The sequence below is a fragment of the Papio anubis genome, chromosome 11 (assembly GCF_008728515.1).
Source record: "Papio anubis isolate 15944 chromosome 11, Panubis1.0, whole genome shotgun sequence".
NCBI lineage: Eukaryota > Metazoa > Chordata > Mammalia > Primates > Cercopithecidae > Papio > Papio anubis.
The window spans coordinates 5433076-5451892 of record NC_044986.1 but is presented as its reverse complement, the minus strand read 5'-3'; the positions used below and the strand labels follow the sequence as shown (position 1 = coordinate 5451892).

The 18817-nt window shown below is 51.5% G+C and overlaps 1 protein-coding gene across 2 annotated transcripts in view; it reads left to right on the top strand.

Annotated features, from left to right (window-relative positions):
* Window positions 1-2397: 2397 nt before the first annotated feature.
* Window positions 2398-18817, top strand: part of PTPRE (protein tyrosine phosphatase receptor type E) — a 180948-nt gene continuing 164528 nt past the window's right edge. The window contains exon 1 of one of the 2 annotated variants that reach the window (XM_021943850.2): window positions 2398-2647. The gene's annotated coding sequence lies outside the window, so the exon portion shown is untranslated. Of the gene's footprint in view, window positions 2648-2875; window positions 3446-18817 lie in introns of those variants that run through there. The other variant, XM_031651995.1, reaches the window with a different exon arrangement.

Here is an 18817-nt window from a genome sequence, read left to right as displayed (position 1 = left end):
GAGGCAAAATGAAGATGGTGAAGAAGGATGAAGGGCTTCCCTGTGGTAATCAACAGGGCCCTGGCACAAACACCTCTGAAAACACGCTTCTGTGTGACAATGATGAATGCCTGTAGACTTTAGAAAGAGCTGAGAAATTTTGGGGTCCAGCAGAGAAGATATTATGAGGAAAGAAGAGCCATCTGCCTCCCCATCATGTTACCAAGGCTGTTCACTTTCCAATAGCAGATGTCTGACAAAGGCAACTTGTTTCTATCTTCTTAGCTCACAGTCTCTGCCTCCTCAGCCCTGCAGCGTTAACAAGCAAAACTGTGCTTAGCAGAGCTTTGTAATTATGGCCTTCATGTACATAAGCCTGGCTCTGCAGACCACAACAGCAGAAAAAGCCAAAGCCTGGTGACGTCATGGGCTACCTGGCCCCACCTCAACCCGGGCTGTTCCTTGGAGATGCACTCAGGAGGGAGCCGCCCACCCTGCTGGGCTCTGAAGTGACCAGGCTGTCTGCTGCTGCTGACTGGGGCCCATCCTCCTCTGCTCTAACAGCCCAGACACCTTCAGTGAGCACCTCCTGGCTACTGAGGTTGCTTTAGGAGCTTGAGTCTGAGGAGCCATGGAGATCAGCAGAGCCTAGGCTGCTGGAGTTTACAGCCCTGGGGGTAGGGAAAGAGGGCATGACAGACACCAAAGGAGCAAATAAAGCCACAAGTAATTCCAAACTGTGATGGGGGCTGTGGAAGAGAGTGGCAGAAGAGATGGGTGCAGGGCGATCTTCCAGAAGCCACCAGTAAGAAGGAACCAGGTGCATTGGTTGGAGAAGCCCTAGGCAGGAAGGAGCTTGGCTCTGGCACTGAGAGAAAGGAGCCGTGGTTGGAGCCCAGCGGGCAGGGGTGAGAGGCTCAGAGCAGCCAGGAAAGTCAGGCAGGGCCTCGTGGGAGTTTGGATTTTATTCTTCATGGAGGCTTTTAAGCAGGGGGCTAGCAGGACCTGGTTTCCACTTTGTGAGGTGCCCGGGACCAAGTGTGAAGAATGGATCATCTGGGAGAGTGGGTGGGAAGCTGGGGAGCCACTGCAGGCTTTGGAGGGGTGCTGGCAGTCACAGGAGGGAAGGGCGAGATGCATGGAGAAGCCGGTGGGAAGCGGACTTGGGCCCTCTGGGAGGTGGACTGGAGGTGGGACATGGAGGCAGGGATAGGGACGACTGCAGAGAAACCAAGTAAGAGCAAGAGGCAGGTCTGAGACAGCAGGAGACAGCCAGGAGGAGCGGAGCTTGCAGGAGAGGGCCCCAGAGCGGTGCTGTTTAGAGAGTTCCCATGCGGATGGTGTTTAAAGGTTTGGGGCTAGAAAAGGCCCCCAGGGACAGAAATGGGCAGGGCAGGGCAGGAAGGTGGAGCTCAAGTTCTCCACCGGTCTCGCAGCTCTCTGGCCCCTGTGGAGGGGAAGTCCCACTCTGGGCAAGTCACCTGCTGGTGGCCTCTGCCAGGAGGTGCCCATTGCTCTGCAGCCTTTGGGGTCTGTAGCTCTGTCTAAACAGACTTCAAGTATGCTAAGAGTCGTCGGCTAGCAAACGGTGCAACGTGGGGTAACACACCCTAAGTGCCACTTTCTCCCCATTCATTCATTCATTCATTAGCCTAATGAGCTGGGCCCCTACCACAGAATGCAGCTTCCCTCATGAGGGCTGGGCCGCGGCCCCACTCAGAGGGCACGACACAAAGGTTCAGAACCAAGATGCCACCAATGTCCTTTCTGCTCCTCCCAGGGAACTGCCTTTTCTCTGAAACCTCCCTAAATAGCCTGAGTGAAAACCCCTGGAAGAAGTCGGCTAGACAGCAGGCCCAGTGCCTGACTCGGGCGCTCCTCTTTCTCTTCGTGCGTTTTTAACTTTGACAGATGCTGCCTTAAGGACAAGCGAGCCCTCTTCAACATCCCCCAAACAGGCGCCTTATCCCCACCTCTTTCCTGAGGAGGCCACCAGGCCCAGCGACCTCACAGCTCTCCCAGCTTCCTCGCACCAGAAGCGCCCGGGGTGCCCTGCGAGTCCCATACCTGCTGCAAGACCAGGGCGAGTCCCCAGCCAGGCCACTTCCTGGTGCACAGGGATAGGGCAGGGAGAGGCAGGGCCTTGCCTTTGCTCTCCTCCAGGTGTGAGTGCCTGCCATAACTTGACCCTCTACGCACCTGGGTCCCGGCGGAGGGGCTGGGCCAGGCCTCCCCGGAAGGGGCACCGGCCTTGGGTAAACGGACACCCACAGTGCCTAGGTGCTCTCAGGGCAGGGCCTCAGGGCCATACCCGCCGCGCAGGTGGGGCGGGCGCCCTGGATGCGCTCCCCGCGCCGGGCACCAGGCGTCGCCCCCGCTCCTCTCAGCGCCCGGGCCCCCGCCCCCGCCGCGGAGCCGCAGCCGGAGCTGGAGCCGAGGCGGCGGCGGGACCCGGCCGGCCGGACAAATTTCCTGCTCCGCTGCGGACGGCGGGCGGCAGGAGCCGGCGCGAGCGGCTTCAGGAACCCACGGCCTCTGCGCGTCCCCGCGACCCTTCTTCGCGCCCGGCAGGCACAGCCGGGCGCCCCGGAGGGCGGCGGGCGGGCGCCCGGGAGATGCGGAGCCGCCGCGACAGCGAGACCTGCGCGACCGGACCGGCCCCCCCGAGGTGAGCGCGCGCGTGCGGGCGGGGACCCTGCGCTCCTGTGGGGGACCGTGCGCCCCGGGCGGCCCGAGCAGGCCGGGGACGCTGCCTCGGCCGCCGCCGCGGGAGGGAGGGGCCTCTCCGAGGCTCAGAGTCCCGACCCTGTCCCCGCCGCCCCCGCGGCGCGCCCAGTACCAGCGGCTGGGGACCGCATGACGCCCGACCCCGGCCCGCGGCGCGTACCCTCACCCGGAGTCCCCAGCCCAACTTGGCGACCACAGTGGCAGTGCTCACGCTCCCTCTCGGTAAACAGGAGGAGGGCGCGCGTGTCTGCGGGTGGCGACAGTGCGCGGGGGCCGGCGGCAGGGCGGCGTACGTGAAAGCGGGCGACACCGAGAGGGGGTGCAGGCCTCGCGTGGGGGCTGCGCGCACCGAGGCTGTAGGCTGGCGCCTTTGAAGAAAGTGGCTCGAGTTGTGCCAACTCCGGGAGGGGCCGGCGCCCTGCCAGGATGCTGCCCCACAGCCAGGCGCCCGCGCCTTCCCAGGGAGGCGGGCAAGCGGAATGCAGCAGCCGCGCGGGGTCGGAGATGCGGCGGGGAGACCCTGGCAGGTGGTCCAGGCCGGACTGCCGCGATTTGCAGGGTCGATGACCTCCCAGGGCTCCTGGGCACAGAGGCCAGCGCGGTGCCAATTCTGAGCGCTCTCGGGACCATCTGGGGAAGGCCGGGCAACCCACAGGATGGGGAGGCAGAGCCAAGCCGGATGGAGACCGCGCTGGACCTGACCTAAATTCCTTCCAGGCATGCAAACCTTTCCAGAAAGGTTAGCCAATTATACTTGCAGAATTATGATATTGATTTGTCTTGAGTCGTGACCATTCCATCAGAGTTTCAATCCAGGAAACTCAAAGAAAGAATATAGTTCTCTGCTTGTATTTTAGAGTGAATGAGCGTATGGGTGAGTTGAATGAACACCAGCAGAGTGATCACGTGATCCAGAAATTACTGTGTCCGTGTCCAGTCAGCTCTGCCTTTGGCCCCAGGTACGCCTTGACCCAGGGCGTCTGGAGGTCTTTGTGACCCAAAGATGAATGAAGTTCTGCCTCTGCACACTAACGACTCTTGCCCATTTAAAGTGTGTGTAGGGGTGGTGGGGGTGGAGGGGTGTTTCCAAAACTGGGAGGCTAGGCCAGAGGAGGGCCTGAAACGGTGGGGGCCAGTGGCTGCGCAAGCATCTGACCACCACGGTCACTTGGCCAGCATGGTATGGGCAGAGCTCTGTGGTATGAACAGGGTTGGGGTCTGTACTTACCAAGCATAGGCTCTTGGCATTTGGGGAGCAAAGGGTCAGAGGTGAGGTAGAGCAGGCCCAAGAGGTTGGGGCTGCGCTGTCAGTGAGAGGGGCCTGACGCAGCACCCAGCCCTTCCCAGACAAGGCCCTGCCCCTGAACGTGACCTTGGGGGCCAAGATTTTTGTTCATTGATGTTGGTGATGCCTGTGAGTCACCACCGCCCCCTCCCTGCTCCAACAGACCGTTCCCATGTGGACAAGAGCTAGGAGCTAGATTTGTCTCTGGAAAAGGTCAGGTCACTGGATGTGTCCAGATGGCTTGGGACTTAGTCATACACTCCCTCATCAGTTCCAGTCAAACCAGTTGAGGGCAGTGGATGAGGGCATTGTTGTCTTTATGTGTGATACTTCTTGGAGGCCCTGGGTGGACACAAAGTGAGGATAATGCAGAAAGCCATACAGAGGCCACCTCTCATTTCTGTGGGGGCCACCCGGCTGAGAGAGACACGCTCCCTGTGTCAGCACCCCCACCTCCACGGAAGCCTGGAGGAGGTCCTGAAGCACCCTGCCCTCATGGGAGCCCCCTCTTCCCCAGGGATGCATGTGTGCAAACCATTGTCCCTGAGAGTAGATGTGGCTGTGTATGTACATCATTGACCCTGAGAGGAGAGGTGGCTGTGTGTGCAAAACATTGTCCCCGAACCCCAGTAGAAGATGCAGTCACAGTGGGGGTGATGGCAGATGCATCAGTTTCAACTGGTGAAAGTATGCTTCTCCCAGACGTGCCTCAGTGGGTCCACTGTGCTCCATTTCCACCACCATTAGCCTAGTCTAAGGTGCACCACTGATCCATATTCCCTCCCTGAAGGCCAGAGGTGTGTTTCTAGGCCCGGCCACTCCTCTGCAGTTCTCCGCAGCTGCCCACTTGACATTTATCCCTGGGATATCAAATGCCGCTTGACTCAATGTGTCAAAATCAAACTTGTGATCTCTCCTCCCCTTCCAGTACTTTCCCAGTGTTGTCTTTATCCATCCAATTTCACCAGCCTCCATGTTGCTTCTGAAATATATGCCGGACTATAGTTTCCATGAAGAGAGGACAATACTGTATCTCCAGTGCCCAGCCATGTACTTGCCAGTGGAGCCTTGAGGACTACTGGCCATGGATGAACAACTTGGAAGTGAGATCTTCCCGAAGTACATGTGCTGATGGAGCAAGTGTGTGTCTGTTGCGTGGATGTTGTATGGTTGATAGGCAGCCACACATTTTTGCTGATGTGGATGGGCATGGTCCATCCAGGGGTCATGTGGCCAGCCCTTCTGGAGATGCTGGACTCACCTGCTAAAATGACTGTTGGCTTGGACCGGGCACCCCAGGAGACCTCCCAGGGAGGCAGGCTTGGGAGCAGAGAGGGAACAGGATCGAAGCTGCCCTGTATTCCCTTGCTAGACAAGACTTTTTCATTTATAATGTCTGAGTCACCCTTACAGAAGTTCTCTTGCCAAAGCAGGAATGAAAGTATCCATTAGGGTAAGACTGGCCTTCTTAATATTTGAATATCACTTGGGAAAAAAACTACAGTTCTAAGAACATCTCTAGTTTTTCTTTTGGCTTTTTTCCTGCTGAACCAATGGCTTTGTCTAATGGTTTTGTCTTCTATGAAGCTCCCAAAGCTTTCCAGATCCCAAGACTCAGTCTCCTTCCCCTTTATCTCCATCTTAGGAACTCCTACCCAAACCTCAAGGCCCACCTCAAAAGTCTCAGTCTCCACAAAGCTTTCCTGGCCTCCTGACCTGAGAGGAATCTCTTACTCTTGGTTCCATAGGACGTTATTTGTGCCTGTCCTAAAGCACTTACTGGACTCGATTTTGATTTCCAGTTCACTTGCTCAAGTAGTTTATCTCCTCCACTAGGCAGCCAGTGCTTTAAGGGTGGAGGGTGTGTCTCTGAGAGGGTGTACTTTGGGTTCACTCAGTCAAGTTCTGACTCTGGTGCGACCTTGGCTAAATGACTCAAAATGCAGACTTCAGTGTTCTCTTCTCTAGAATGGGAGTCATCATTGCTACTTCCCAGGGCTGCTGCTGTGAGGGGAACATAGGATACATATAACTGACAGGCCACGTGGCTGGTATGCAGTAAATTGTGGTTATCTTTCCCCTATAACATCTAATGCTGTGCATTGCATATGTAAGAATCAATGAAGTTTGAGGCCGGGTACAATGGTTCACACCTGTAATCCCAGCACTTTGGGAGGCCGAAGCACGCAGATCACTTGAGGCCAGGAATTCCAGACCAGCATGGGCAACATGGTGGAACTCTGTACCAAAAACACACAAAAAATTAGATGGGTTTGGTGGTGCACACCTGTAGTCCCAGCTACTCAGGAGGCTGAGGTGGGAGAATCATCTGAGCCTGGGAGGTCAGGGCTGCAGTGAGCCATGTTCACACCACTGCACTCCAGCCTGGTTGACAGAGTAAGACCCTGTCACGGGAAAAAAAAAAAAAAAAAAAAAATCAATGAAGTTTGAATGAATACATGAACCAAGCAAAAACCATACGAATAGATAGATACCTTTTGTGCATCATCCAGATTGGTAAGTCAAATCAGTATGGTGGTGACAATGCTAAATAACTTTATTTTTTGCATGACAATCTAAATGATTATTATGTAAATTTTGTGTGATGAAGTATTTTAATCCCATAATGTTATCACTTACCATGAAGGCCATCATTCTTCAATATGCACCATTGACTCCAGTGATCGATGAGGCAGAAATGCAACTTGCTATGCACATTAACCAGGCTCGTGGCCTGAATGAAACCTGGCTGGGTGTGAGGCACCGCAAAAGCAAACGAAACCCAGCCATGAGAAGCAGTGTGGCCTAAAATGAGGTGTATGGAATCAGGGTAAGAGAGCAGCTTCTAGACCAGAACATAAAGCTAGGAAGCTGTGGCCAACCCTAGAAACTCTCAGAACTTCACTTTGCTTATCCAAAGAAAGGGGCTATCCTGGGCCGTCTCTGAGCCCCTCACAGCTGCCGCACTTCCGCCCGATTTCACCCCTCCTCACTACTGGGCAGGAAGGGCTGCTGACTCTGTACAAGGCTGGATCCCAGGCAGGGAGGCCACCTGTTTCTTGGCTCAGCACTTGGGCCACATGTCTCCCTGCTCTGGACACCAAATCTAGAGAGAGAGTGAGGAGAGGCCTGTGGGTACATGTAGCACGCTGCCAATTTTAGGTACTGGCCCTGGACATACCAAGAGTTTATTTTGGAGGATTAACTTCTCATTATTTTGTCACTAGGATTTTCTTTTTCACCAAAAGCAGAGTGCTGGGTGATATTTCAGATGGTTGGGATTTTAGATCAGCCATACCTGAGGCAATAGGGGTTGATCGAATGTTACTAATCCTTGAGCAGACACAGATGAGCAGTTGCGGGGCCGGTCACTGCTGGATGTGGGCTAGGAGACCCCTGGTTTGGGGATTATGAAGGCGGCCTCCTTTTCTTCCCTGGGATCTGGCTGCTGTTCTCCCAGTCATACCCATCATGGTCCGCCCCGTCCAGGTGTTCCATGTGAGGAGTTTTGATGTGGTGCACAGCCTTTGAACTGTTACAACACCCTGCTCACAGCCGGAAATGTGGACCCCAAGTCTTTCTTTCAACTCTACGAATACTTCAGAGGCTTTGATTGAGCTTATGAAATAAAAATTCTTAACAATATATTTCAGAAAAATAAACATATCCTTTTATATTGATTCCCAATGAAATAAGGGCCAGATAAAATATTTTAAAAGGGCATCTGTTTTTAAAAATGTCTTTCAAATGCAATCAAGAATGTTCAGTTAATCCAGTCTGTTATGTATATTATAACAAGTAACAAAAGAGGCAGATAAATCTTTCTTCCAAAAACAAATATAAAGTCCAGCAGGGAGTAGGGAAATGTTTGAAGAAAAGAAAATGATTCTTAGTTATGTGCTAAAAACCAACCGCGTTTTGGGCAGGTGCTTTGATGTTAGTGTTTGTTGGGTGGAGAGTAAAGAATTGATAGGAAAACTTGTTCGGATCCCAGGTCTGGGTGCTGGCTACACATTTGATCCAATGGAAGGGCTAGCATGGGAACAATAGCGTTTGGCTGGGAGCGCCCTGGGCAGGTACATGACTCTGTCATCAGCTCCCAGGGATGGACAGCTGGTCCCACAATGCCTGGGGTTCAGAGCTCACTCTGTGCATGTATGTGACATGGAGAGATGGACGAAGGTAATAGAATTGAGTAAGAGCCTGTCCAGGTAGCAGTGGAGGAGGCCAATGGCAGAGGCTCTCCCTGCCGTGATTTTACTGTCTGAATACCAGTAGCAAGTGGAAGCCATGGGACTTTATTTTCAAGGGGAGGTGACATAGCCTGGGGCTCAGGGAAAGGACGTAGGAGCAGAAGGACTGGTTTCATGGAGGCCCATGAAACTAAGGCTCTGGACAAGGCAAGGGACTTCCCCTGGCCCAGTGTGAGCCCAGATCTTTACAGGGGGGAGCATGATGCCACCAAGAGAGCTGCATGGGGAGCGGTGGAGGTGGTACGCAGAGGCCTGGCCCCATGCTCACCAAAGGGCCAGTGGTCTTACACAAGGCAAGGGACCAGGGGACTGGAATCAAAGGCCTGAGATGATGTGAGCCCTGACTTCTCCTTTGCCACAGTCGCTTTGTCCTCAAGGCAAGTCACTTAATTTCTGTTCAATAAATGCAGAAACATAATTTTTGGTTATTAATGTCCCTAAATCTGTTTGGACATTTCCAGCTGAACATTAGTCACCAGTTTTGTACTAGGGAGAAAATTAGTTCCATCTTTCTTCTCAAGTGAGATTTTTAAATGTCCTATCACGTAGCTACTTGATTACAGTGTATTATTTTAAATGACCTCTGTACTCAGTCCTTTTATTTTGGCGTCCTCTCACTCCAGAAGGACTTGGCAATTTTCAGGCTGTGTCTCCGCAATAGGACTTTCATAGGTCTGCAGTGCAGACTGGTTTGCTCTCCCCGACTCCTCGGCTAACATGCACAACGGCGCTCTGAGGGTCGGGAATGCACCCACCAAGCACAGCCCAGACAAAATGGAAGCTCCTGTCCAGGCAGGTTCCCAGTGAAACTCTGGGGAGCTCCAGCCTTCCTTTCTTCTCCAGTTTATAAAGAGGCCAGCCTCAGAGGTGGACACCTACTTCCATGATTTGATGTCCAACCCTGGGACTCTCCTCTCTACCCTACCCCCACCTCATCCACCAGCCTTTTGGTCTGAAATCCTTGTCATGGGGTAAAGCTTTTTATTTTGTTGTTGGAAACACAGCATATGGTTTGCCTGTGTGTCCCCTTCAAATCTCACGTTGAAATGTGGTCCCCAGTGTTGAAGGTCGGGCCTGGTAGGAGGTACTGGATCATGAGGCAGGTCCCTCCTGATTACTAGCACCATCCCTTTACTGATGAGTGAGTTCTTGCTCAGTTAGTTCACATGAGATCTGGTCATTTTAAAGAATGTGGCACCCCCCACCCACTCTCTCTCTTGTTCCCACGCTCACTGTGTGACATGCTGGCTCCCTCCCTCCTCTGCCTTGATTGGAAGCTTCCTGAGCCTCACCTGAAGCAGGTGCCAGCATTATGCTTTGTGCACAGCCTGCAGAACTATGAGCCAATTAAACCTCATTTCTTTATAGATTACCCAGCCTCAGGTATTCCTTTATTGCAACGCAATAACAGACTGATATACACAGCACAGGTGGAAATACAGGCTTTGCAGACAGTGGCGGCCTGTTTTCCTGACACCATCATTATTCCCAGGACAGGCGCTACTCTTAACTCTTCTAACCCCATCCACTTCTTACAAAACACACTTCCAGAAAAAGGCTAGGTTGTTACTGAGGTAACATGGGATGGATCTTTGGAGGTGGGAAGGCCTCCAGACTCCTCTGGGGAAGACAAAGTGAATCCTCCCTATGGAATGCTCCAGCTCGTTTTCTAGATTCCAGAGAGACCTGCTAGTAAATTCAACTAAGAGGTTGGTGTTCAGCACAGAATATTTCCTACAGATGTCGGTGTTTCTTTCCAAATCCTTCCTCTCTTCAGGGCGATTTCCCACTGTTCTACTGTTCCACACGTAGGAGAGAAAGCATTTCTCAGATGGTGAGCTTTTATCTTCCAATAGTTGTCAACTAAGGAGACCTGGAAGTTCCCTTTCCACCTGGAATGTGAGCCCTGCATGCTGGGTATGAGATAAGGACCAAGGAATGACCCAGGACAATTTCAGAGCACAGGGGTGGCATATCCTCATGTCAGGGTGTGGAGCTCATATTCAGACCCAAACACTCTGAGTCTCTGAAGCAGAAGCTCTCTTACAATTCCTGGGGAGGAAATCAGTATGAATTAATAAAAAGCCTGAATATTGTGGATTTTTATTACATTCGAGATTTATAGTAACTCAATCCAGGCCAACAAAACGTTGCCTTCAGGTACTTACTTTAATGAATAGAAAGCATGTAAATGCTCTTCCAAAGAGAATAACACATTTTAGCAGCTTAAATATGTAAAAATAAAACTGTACAGTCTTAGTTGCACTAGGAAGTCTACTTATCAAAAAAAGAAACTTCTGTTTCCAGCCACATTATTTCAAATCATCCCAAAACTTACACTGTTACTAGTAAAAATTTTTCCTTGTGATTAAGTATGCTTTTCCTCTTTCTGAAAGCAGCCTTAGTTTCATAAACAGTTGGACATTTAAGTACTGGACGAAAAAGTACTGTGAACCAGTAACCTCGTCTTTAATTTTGAATTGCTGTTTACTCAGCATTCTCTTTTCCTAAGCTCATAGCAGCCCTTCATTCAGTGCATCAGTAATTCAATAAATTACTTTTTGCCAAGGTTGCAAACATCAGCTAAAGTTCAGTCATCTATTGGAGATGTAATCAGTCTGTCCATTTAAATTCCTTTGCGCAAAGTCCAGATTTTGGCCCAAAGTAATATAAAAATGCAAGAGCCAGAAATGTAATAATTTTGTACTGTGTTGTGCCAAGCCAGGACTATTCTTAGCTAGCCAACAAAATTCTTTCAAAGGATGTTTTTTGGTTTTCATCAAATGTGGGTAGTGTTTAGGAGTCTGTAATATCATTTAGAAGGAACAAGTGGAAATATTAAACCTTTATTGACTACCTGCAGTATATAGAGGATCTATGACTTACAATGGTTTCGTTATAGTTTCTCAAATTTACAATGGGTTTATTGAGTTTTGGGTACATTTTCAACTTATGATATATTCTGTTTACAAGGGGTTCATCAGGATATGACCTCACTGTAAGCCCAGGAACATCTGTACAAGCACTGCTTAGCACTGGAGTTACCAAAAAAAAGGCACAATGGCTTGTGACATCCTGTGGATGCTCCAGGTCCACAGGAAGACAGAACTCACTTCCAGGAAGTGTTAAATGTGATGCTGGACACTCTTGTGGAAGAGTGGAGACCTGGAAGGGCCTCCCCAGGTAGCGCAGTGACATGGTCTGGCTCTGTGTCCCCACTCAAATCTCATTTTGAATTGTAATCCAAATAGTGATCCCCACATGTTGGGGGAGGGACCTCGGAGGAGGTGATTAGATCGTGAGGGTGGTCCCCCCATGCTGTTCTCATGATAGTGAGTGAGTTCTCATGAGATCTAATGGTTTTATAAGTGGCTCTTCCCCCTTCACTCTGCACTTCTCCTTCCTGTCACCTTGTGAAGAAGGTGGCTTGCTTCCCCTTCCACCATGATTGTAAGTTTCCTGAGACCTCCCCAGCCAGGCTGAACTGTGAGTCAGTTGAGCCTCTTTCCTTTATAAATTACCCAGTCTTAGGCAGTTCTTTATAGCAGTATGAAAACAGACTAATACAAGCAGGCTTGGTTTACTGGGCCATTTCATAGGCAGCTGACAGAGATTGAGCATTCCAGACAGAGGGGCTGCCATGTACTTGCTTGGCAATAGGAAGTGGTGTGTCCTGTCAGGGAAGAGCAAGTGTCTGCATGGAGCTGTAGCCCAGGGACAGAGGGGATGGGACGAAAGAGATGGAAAGTTTTAGGATCACCCAAACACTTGTGCACCATCTAGGAGTCTGGATTATGTCTGATGGACCAGCAGTTCTTAACCTGTCTTAAATTATGACCCCCTTTGAGATTCTAAGGAAGACTATGGACTCATTCTCCAGAAAAACGCATGTGTGCGCACAGTCATTTTTATAGTTTCAGCGAGTCTTCCCTAACACCACTCCTCCCATCCTGAGGCTCACAGGTTCCAGGTATCCCGTTTGTGCGGCCTGGCCAGCCTCACAGAGCCCAGCAGCATGCTCAGCTGTGAGTTTGAGAAGGGGCCCCCTGCTGGCTGTGTGTGGTAAGCCAGAATAGAGGTGATGTGGGAAACCGACTCAGCAGGTTAGATTCATAGGCAACATGACCATGCGGGTGAGAGGATGAGGGTGAGAACCAAGGCCCCGCAGTTTTCCGCCAGGGTGACGGGATGCATCCGGACCAGACATAGGCTTACGGGATGATGATGCACCCAGGATGTGAACTGAGTTTGAGGGTGCCAGAGGGGGAAGCCGCTCCAACATGTGGAATCCAAGCAGCCGATTCCAGCAGGGAGAGTCTGTCCAAAGGGAAGTGAAGAGAGTTTTTCAGCATGAAACTGATGGTGCCAATGTTTGTGCTTCATGGCGCTAAACTGTCATCTTTCTTTTTATTAAAAATGGGCTTACAGGGCCAGGTGCAGTGGCTCATGCCTGTAATCCCAACACTTTGGGGAGCTGAGGTTGGAGGATTGCTTGAGGCTAGGAGTTTGAGACCAGTCTGGGCAACATAGTGATACTGTTTCTAAAAAATATTTAAAATTAAGCCAGGCATGATGCTGAGTGCCTGTAATCCCAGCTGCTCCGGGGGCTAAGGCAGGAGGATCGCTTGAGCCCAGGAGGTCGAGGCTGCCATGATCATGCCACTTACTCCAGCCTTGGTGACAGAGAGACCCTGTCTCAAAAAATTTTTTTTATTTTGAAAATTGGGTTACACTGTACATTCTTAGGGTCTAGACAATATTCCTAATAAAATCCCATGTAGGCAGGGCATGGTGGCTCACACCTGTAATCCCAGCATTTTGTGAGGCCAACGTAGGTGGATCACATGAGGTCAGGAGTTCAAAACTGGCCAGGCTAACATAGTGAAACCCTGTCTCTACTGAAAATACAAAACTTAGCTGAGCACGGTGGCATACTCCTATAATCCCAGCTACTTGGGAGGCTGAGACAGGAGAATCGCTTGAGCCCATGAGGCAGAGGTTGCAGTGAGCTGAGATCATACCACTGCACTCCAGCCTGGGTGACAGAGTGAGATACCATCTCAAATAAATAAATAAAGCCATATAATGAATCACTGAATGATGGTTGTTGTCATCAGAGAAGTCGGCTCACAGGAGGTGATATCTCCTGCTCCCACTTACAAAGCAGGTGGGAATGATCTCAAGAAGCTCTATGAGGTGACCCTCGGCCTCTGATGGGGACAAACGGGAGTCACCGTGCTCTGTCTCTGGCTCCCATGACTCTTATCTAAAGACCTCAGGCTGGCTTGGGGCACCACATTTAAACTTCCTTTAAAAAAGGAGCAAATTGGCTGGGTGCAGTGGCTCACGTATGTAATCCCAGCACTTTGGGAGGTCGAGGTGGGCAGATCAGGAGGTCAGGAGATCGAGACCATCCTAACACAGTGAAACCCCATCTCTACTAAAAACACAAAAAATTAGTTGGGCATGGTGGCGGGCGCCTGTAGTCCCAGCTACTCAGGAGGCTGAGACGGGAGGATGACCTGAACCCAGGAAGCAGAGCTTGCAGTGAGTCGAGATCATGCCACTGCACTCCAGCCTGGGCGACAGAGCGAGACTCTGTCTCAAAAAAAAAGAAAAAAGAAAAAAAGGGAGAAAATCTATATGGGAGAAATGAAAATTATTGAAGGAGCTTGGGGGAAAGGCTGAAAAAATCTTGGCTATTCATATAAATCAACTCCCAGGGCTGGCTTTATGGCTGTTGGGCAACCCCTGGCCAGTCAGCATCCTGGCAGTTGTCATTTGGCAGAGTCAGAGGGCAGACACACAATGACAGCAAGAGCAAAGGCGGGGCCTGCCCACGAGGAAGAGCCACGGCTGTTGAGCATCAGTGTGTATTTCTCAAGGAGCATGAAAGAGACTTTTTGCAAAATTGCAAAGAACTGGCCTGACTGGGAAGTGCAAGAATTATCTTCCCTTCAGAGAAAAGGGAAGTTTAACTGAGGCCTCCTTGGGCTGAACACATCTCAAAGTCATGGTTCTCAGAAACCCAGGGTGCATTTATGGACAAGTCTATTATGGGAGTTGTAGTTGTATCTTGAAGATGCAAAGATTCATTTTGTACCTTTATTTTACACATCAGACCTTACCCAGGTACCATTCTGTGCCAGGCAGTGCCTAGGACTGAGGCAGATTTGGCTCCATTGATGTGCCCAGGAAATGGATTTCATTGCACACTGAAGGACCAGCCCTTAAATGCGTTGTCGTCAAATAAAAAAAGAAAATTTCACTCATTTCTGGTGATTTTCTCAATAACCTTTCTCATATATTTGAATGTGACTAGAAATATGTTTTTTGTCCAAGTCTTTCAGTTCACCAAAAACCAAAGTTAAATTTTACCCTTGCAACAATTTGAGAAGTTTGGCCAGCAATTTGATCTCCCTATTTAGAGTCAGAGCTGGGAGGCCAGCTGCAGATGAGGAAAGGGAGATTTGTCCCGGGGCACACTGCCTGTTCCTGCCACCCGTGGGCTGCCTTCTTCCTGTTCTGTTCTGTGCTGCCCCTAGTGGACTGACCCCTTATCCCTCCCTCCTGTGCCTGCAACGCAGCTTATGGTGCTGGGCCTCGGGAAATGGAGGGCCCTCATCTGCATCCATAAGAAGAAAGCCCGGGTTATTCATCTGTTTAGACAGAAGTGCATTCCAACCTTTAGCAGGATCTGAAGGTGACAAGCTATGACTTCATTACTGTGCATCCATCTTTTGTCTGCTTGGCCCTAGTCCTCTGGGTGTGGTTTCCGCCTGGCAAATTACTTCCAGGAGGTGCTTGAGAAGGCAGTAGCGTGTGGAAACATCTTATGTGCAGCATGCTTTTGTTTACAAATGATTTATTACTGGTTATGTCAAAATACACATCCTGAATGAATGGGCAGTGCTGGGTAGAAATCAGTGACGTCAATCGTGGTTATTTTACTTAGCAGTGGATTTTTTTTTTTTTTCCTTTTCAGTGTAGTAGTAATTTGTAAATGCTTTAAGGAGGTTATGCTTTCTTTAGTGGCTTGGCATCTTGGAAATTGGAGCAGCCAGGCTTGGCGTGCTGTGTCCATTTTTAGCCCTAGCAGGCAGGAAGTGTGGCCATGCTCTCCCAGGGTAACTGCTGCGAGTTTGTGGCTAGAATGATGCTGGGTGGGAGTTCCTCAACTGTTTGAATGCAATGGGCTTAGCTCATGGTAAGAAAGTGCATGGAGCCTGGGAAGCGATTGGTATCTGGTTACCCTGAGCTCAGCCTCTAGTAACAAATGACACAAGGCGTTTGTGAAGGCTGGAAAGCCTCTGTGAGAAGAGCACCTTGCATCCTACGGGGAAGGGGCAGCCCCCTGGAGCATGAGGGGTCTCTTGCTGCCTCTGCTTTGGGTCTGGCTGAGGGGCCACTTTGCTGCCTGAACCCCAGCCAGGATACGAGTTCCCAGATTGCTGGTGGGCGTGTGACAGCCCACGTGGCCACAGCACCCTCCCCCCTGCTTCTTCAACCCTCCTAGGTCGGGGAGTTCCAGTGGCAGGGCAGAGAGACCATTCCCCATGGCTGACTCAGCTACAGTCCACCCAGAGTGCGTTTATCGGCAAGTCTACTACAGAGGCGCTGTACCTGAGCCTGGAACAAACCTTCTTCTTTCATGGACTTCCCTGGTCTCTCCAGGACACCTCAGTGCAAGTGCAGCTGTGTAATGCCACCCCACACACTGAGGGGGGGGGGGCGGGTGGGCTCCATGTCAGTCAGGGACCTTAGGGATGCACGAGATGGAAATATGACTCAAGTTCAGTCAAGTTCGTAGGGGCGTTGACTTACAGAACTGAAAGCTCAGGTACAATTGGATCCATAGGCCAGATGTTGCCACGAAGGCCCTGACTCCCTCTCATACGTGCTCTGACAGACTCAGTCCTGTGGAGCCTCCAGCAAACTCACATTCTGTCTTCCCTGTGGAAGGAGAGAGCTTTTCCCTACAGATCAACCCAGATGTGAGTCTCCTTGGCTCTGACGAGCCAGGCTTGGATAACTCAAAGCTTCCTCAGTGTCTCGGGCTTGCCCTGTTTTGATAATCCAGGCTTGGGCCCCGTGTCCTCCCAGGGACCAGAGGTGGAAACACAGCTCCTTTGGCAAGGGTCCTATTTTCAGTGGGGGTCCAGGGCAATAAATGAAATAATCATTGTGATAATACCAGCGATCACTGGTGTTGAGGGTGCCCTTGCTGAGTGCCAGCCAGGTCCTGCTCTAAGCACTTGGACGTGTTAACTCGGTCGGTGCTCACAACTGCAATACCAGGTGAGGTATTTTTGACAATCAGTGCATTTTTGACAGAAGGAACTGGAGGCCCAGACAGGGTAGCAGCAGGGTGGGGATTTGAAAAGGGACTGAGACCAATAATCCCCAAGACGGAGGAGTGATGCCTATGTGTGGGAGCAGGGGCCACACGGCTGCTGGGGATGGGGTGGGAAGAGGCGTCCTGTGGCCCCCAGGCTCACTCAGGGAGCAGTCAGATGGAAGGCTGGGGTAGACACCTGGGCCCGCCTGGGAAGGGTTTTAGAATCACAGGAGGGACTTGAGCTCCCTCTTGAACTGGGGGAGGTGATGCCAGGGATGTGGAGGTCTACAGGGACTGGGATGGGGGCACAGAGCTGGGGGCCAGGAGAGGCTCACCGAGCTATTACCCAGCAGGGCTGTGCCTCACAGTCACAGGGGAAGTTCCTAAGAGCCTCCTGCTCGGACCCTGCTCTCATGATTGGCTCCAAGTTCTACAGTGAGGCCAGGACAGTAGAATTTTTTACAAAAGCTCCCCCAGAGAATTCCAAGTGTGGCCAGGGTGGAGAATGCCAGGGTCTTCTGCAGGGTCCCAGAATGAGGTCAGGACTTTCTTCGATGGGGAGCGCAGGATGGGAGCCCAGGAGGAATGGGCAGGGTGCTGTGGCTCAGGGTACTGGTGGAAGAGAGGCATCGATGCTGAGTCTGATGCCCTGTGCTGGGCAAGAACTCTGCTCTTGCAGGAAGTGAAATTGCTGGAAGAAATTGCTAAAGGAAAGCAATTGAATAGAATTGTCCATGACAAGTTGTTAGTGGATTCATGAAGTCCAATTTTAAGAGCTGCTTTTTGAAAGAAGGATCCTGGAGAAGGGCTCACTAATGAGCAAGTTGCTGGTGCTGGGATGTCAGGCAGCTGCGCTGATGGAGGTCACTCCCAGCTCCCCTGAAGCCACAGGAGCCACCACATGTGGTCATTTACACAGTTCCATTCATTCATTCACTGTCTCAAGTTCCTTCAACACATATAAACGGAAGGCCTTCTGGTGCTGAGACTCCAGTGGTGAACAAAACCCACAGGTGCGCTTGCATTCTTTGCCGCTGGATGCCTAACCTGAATCTGGGGGTCCTGTGAGAGGCAGTCTCCTAAGGGGCTGGCTGTGCTGAGCCCAGCCCTGCTCTGGAGACTTCGTGGGGCGAGGGGGCTGGGGGCCATCGAAGGCTGCTCTGAGGTCGTTGTGTTGTCCGTGTGGGATTGAGAAGGCCTCATGCCAGGACCTGTGCTCTTCTCTCCCAGGTGGGCCAGGGCCATGTGTATTCATTAGGGGCCTGTCATCCACTTGGCTGCTTAGGACAGAGTGGTTGCCCCAGCTCTCTGCTCCACAGAACTCCGGTTGCCACACATGATACTTTTGCTAGGCCTTCTTCTAAAGAGTTCCACTGAGCCCGTAAGAGATGTGTGTTCCTGCCACTCTGTTCCCAGCCACAACATAGAAAAGGGACTGAACTCTATGCCAAGGTGGGTGGGCTGAGAGCCCCAGGCACAGCGGCTTCTGTCGGGCCATTTCTGCCCAGGTTCCTTTCTCTGGCTCCCTCCCTGCTCCTATCCCTCCCTCTCTGCCCTATCTGGCTTTTCCCATCGTCAGCTTCACCTCTTAGAACCTCGTCTTCCGGAACCTCAGGCCCTCCCTCAGGCCCTCAGCTAGTGACCCCAGTTTTAGTGGAGGGACTGCCCTGACCCCAGCCCCAGCCCTTAGTGGCAGCAGTGGCAGCTCTGTGGGCAGCTGTGGCTAACTTGAGCCTCTGGCGGCATTCCCACCTGCACTCCTGCCCCGGGCAGAGGCCTGGAGAGCTGGTGCTCAGCCTGGCACAGCGGCTGGCATGCCATTCTTTTGACATGAGTAATAGCAAAGCAAGTCCAAGAAATGTCCAGTGTTTTCTCCCTGTTGTTGCCCAATTTCAAAGAGATAATCCAGTCACCTTATCAGGTGAGGGGTGGGGCAGCCTTCCCAGAAGCAGACAGAGTGCTGGGGACACCCTGACATGGCTGCAGGAGTCCTGGCTGTCCAGAGCAAGTGCTACAAGTCTGGGAAGAACCTCATAATGAAATCGCTTGCCTATTTGCTCCTGATGTGAAAACCAGTTTGAATTTTTTTTTTTGAGACAGACTTTTGCTCTGTCACCCAGGCTGGAGTGCAGTGGCACGACCTCGGCTCACTGCAACCTCTGCCTCCCAGGTTCAAGTGATTCTCCTGCCTCAGCCTCCTGAGTAGTTGGGATTACAGGCACTCGCCACCATGCT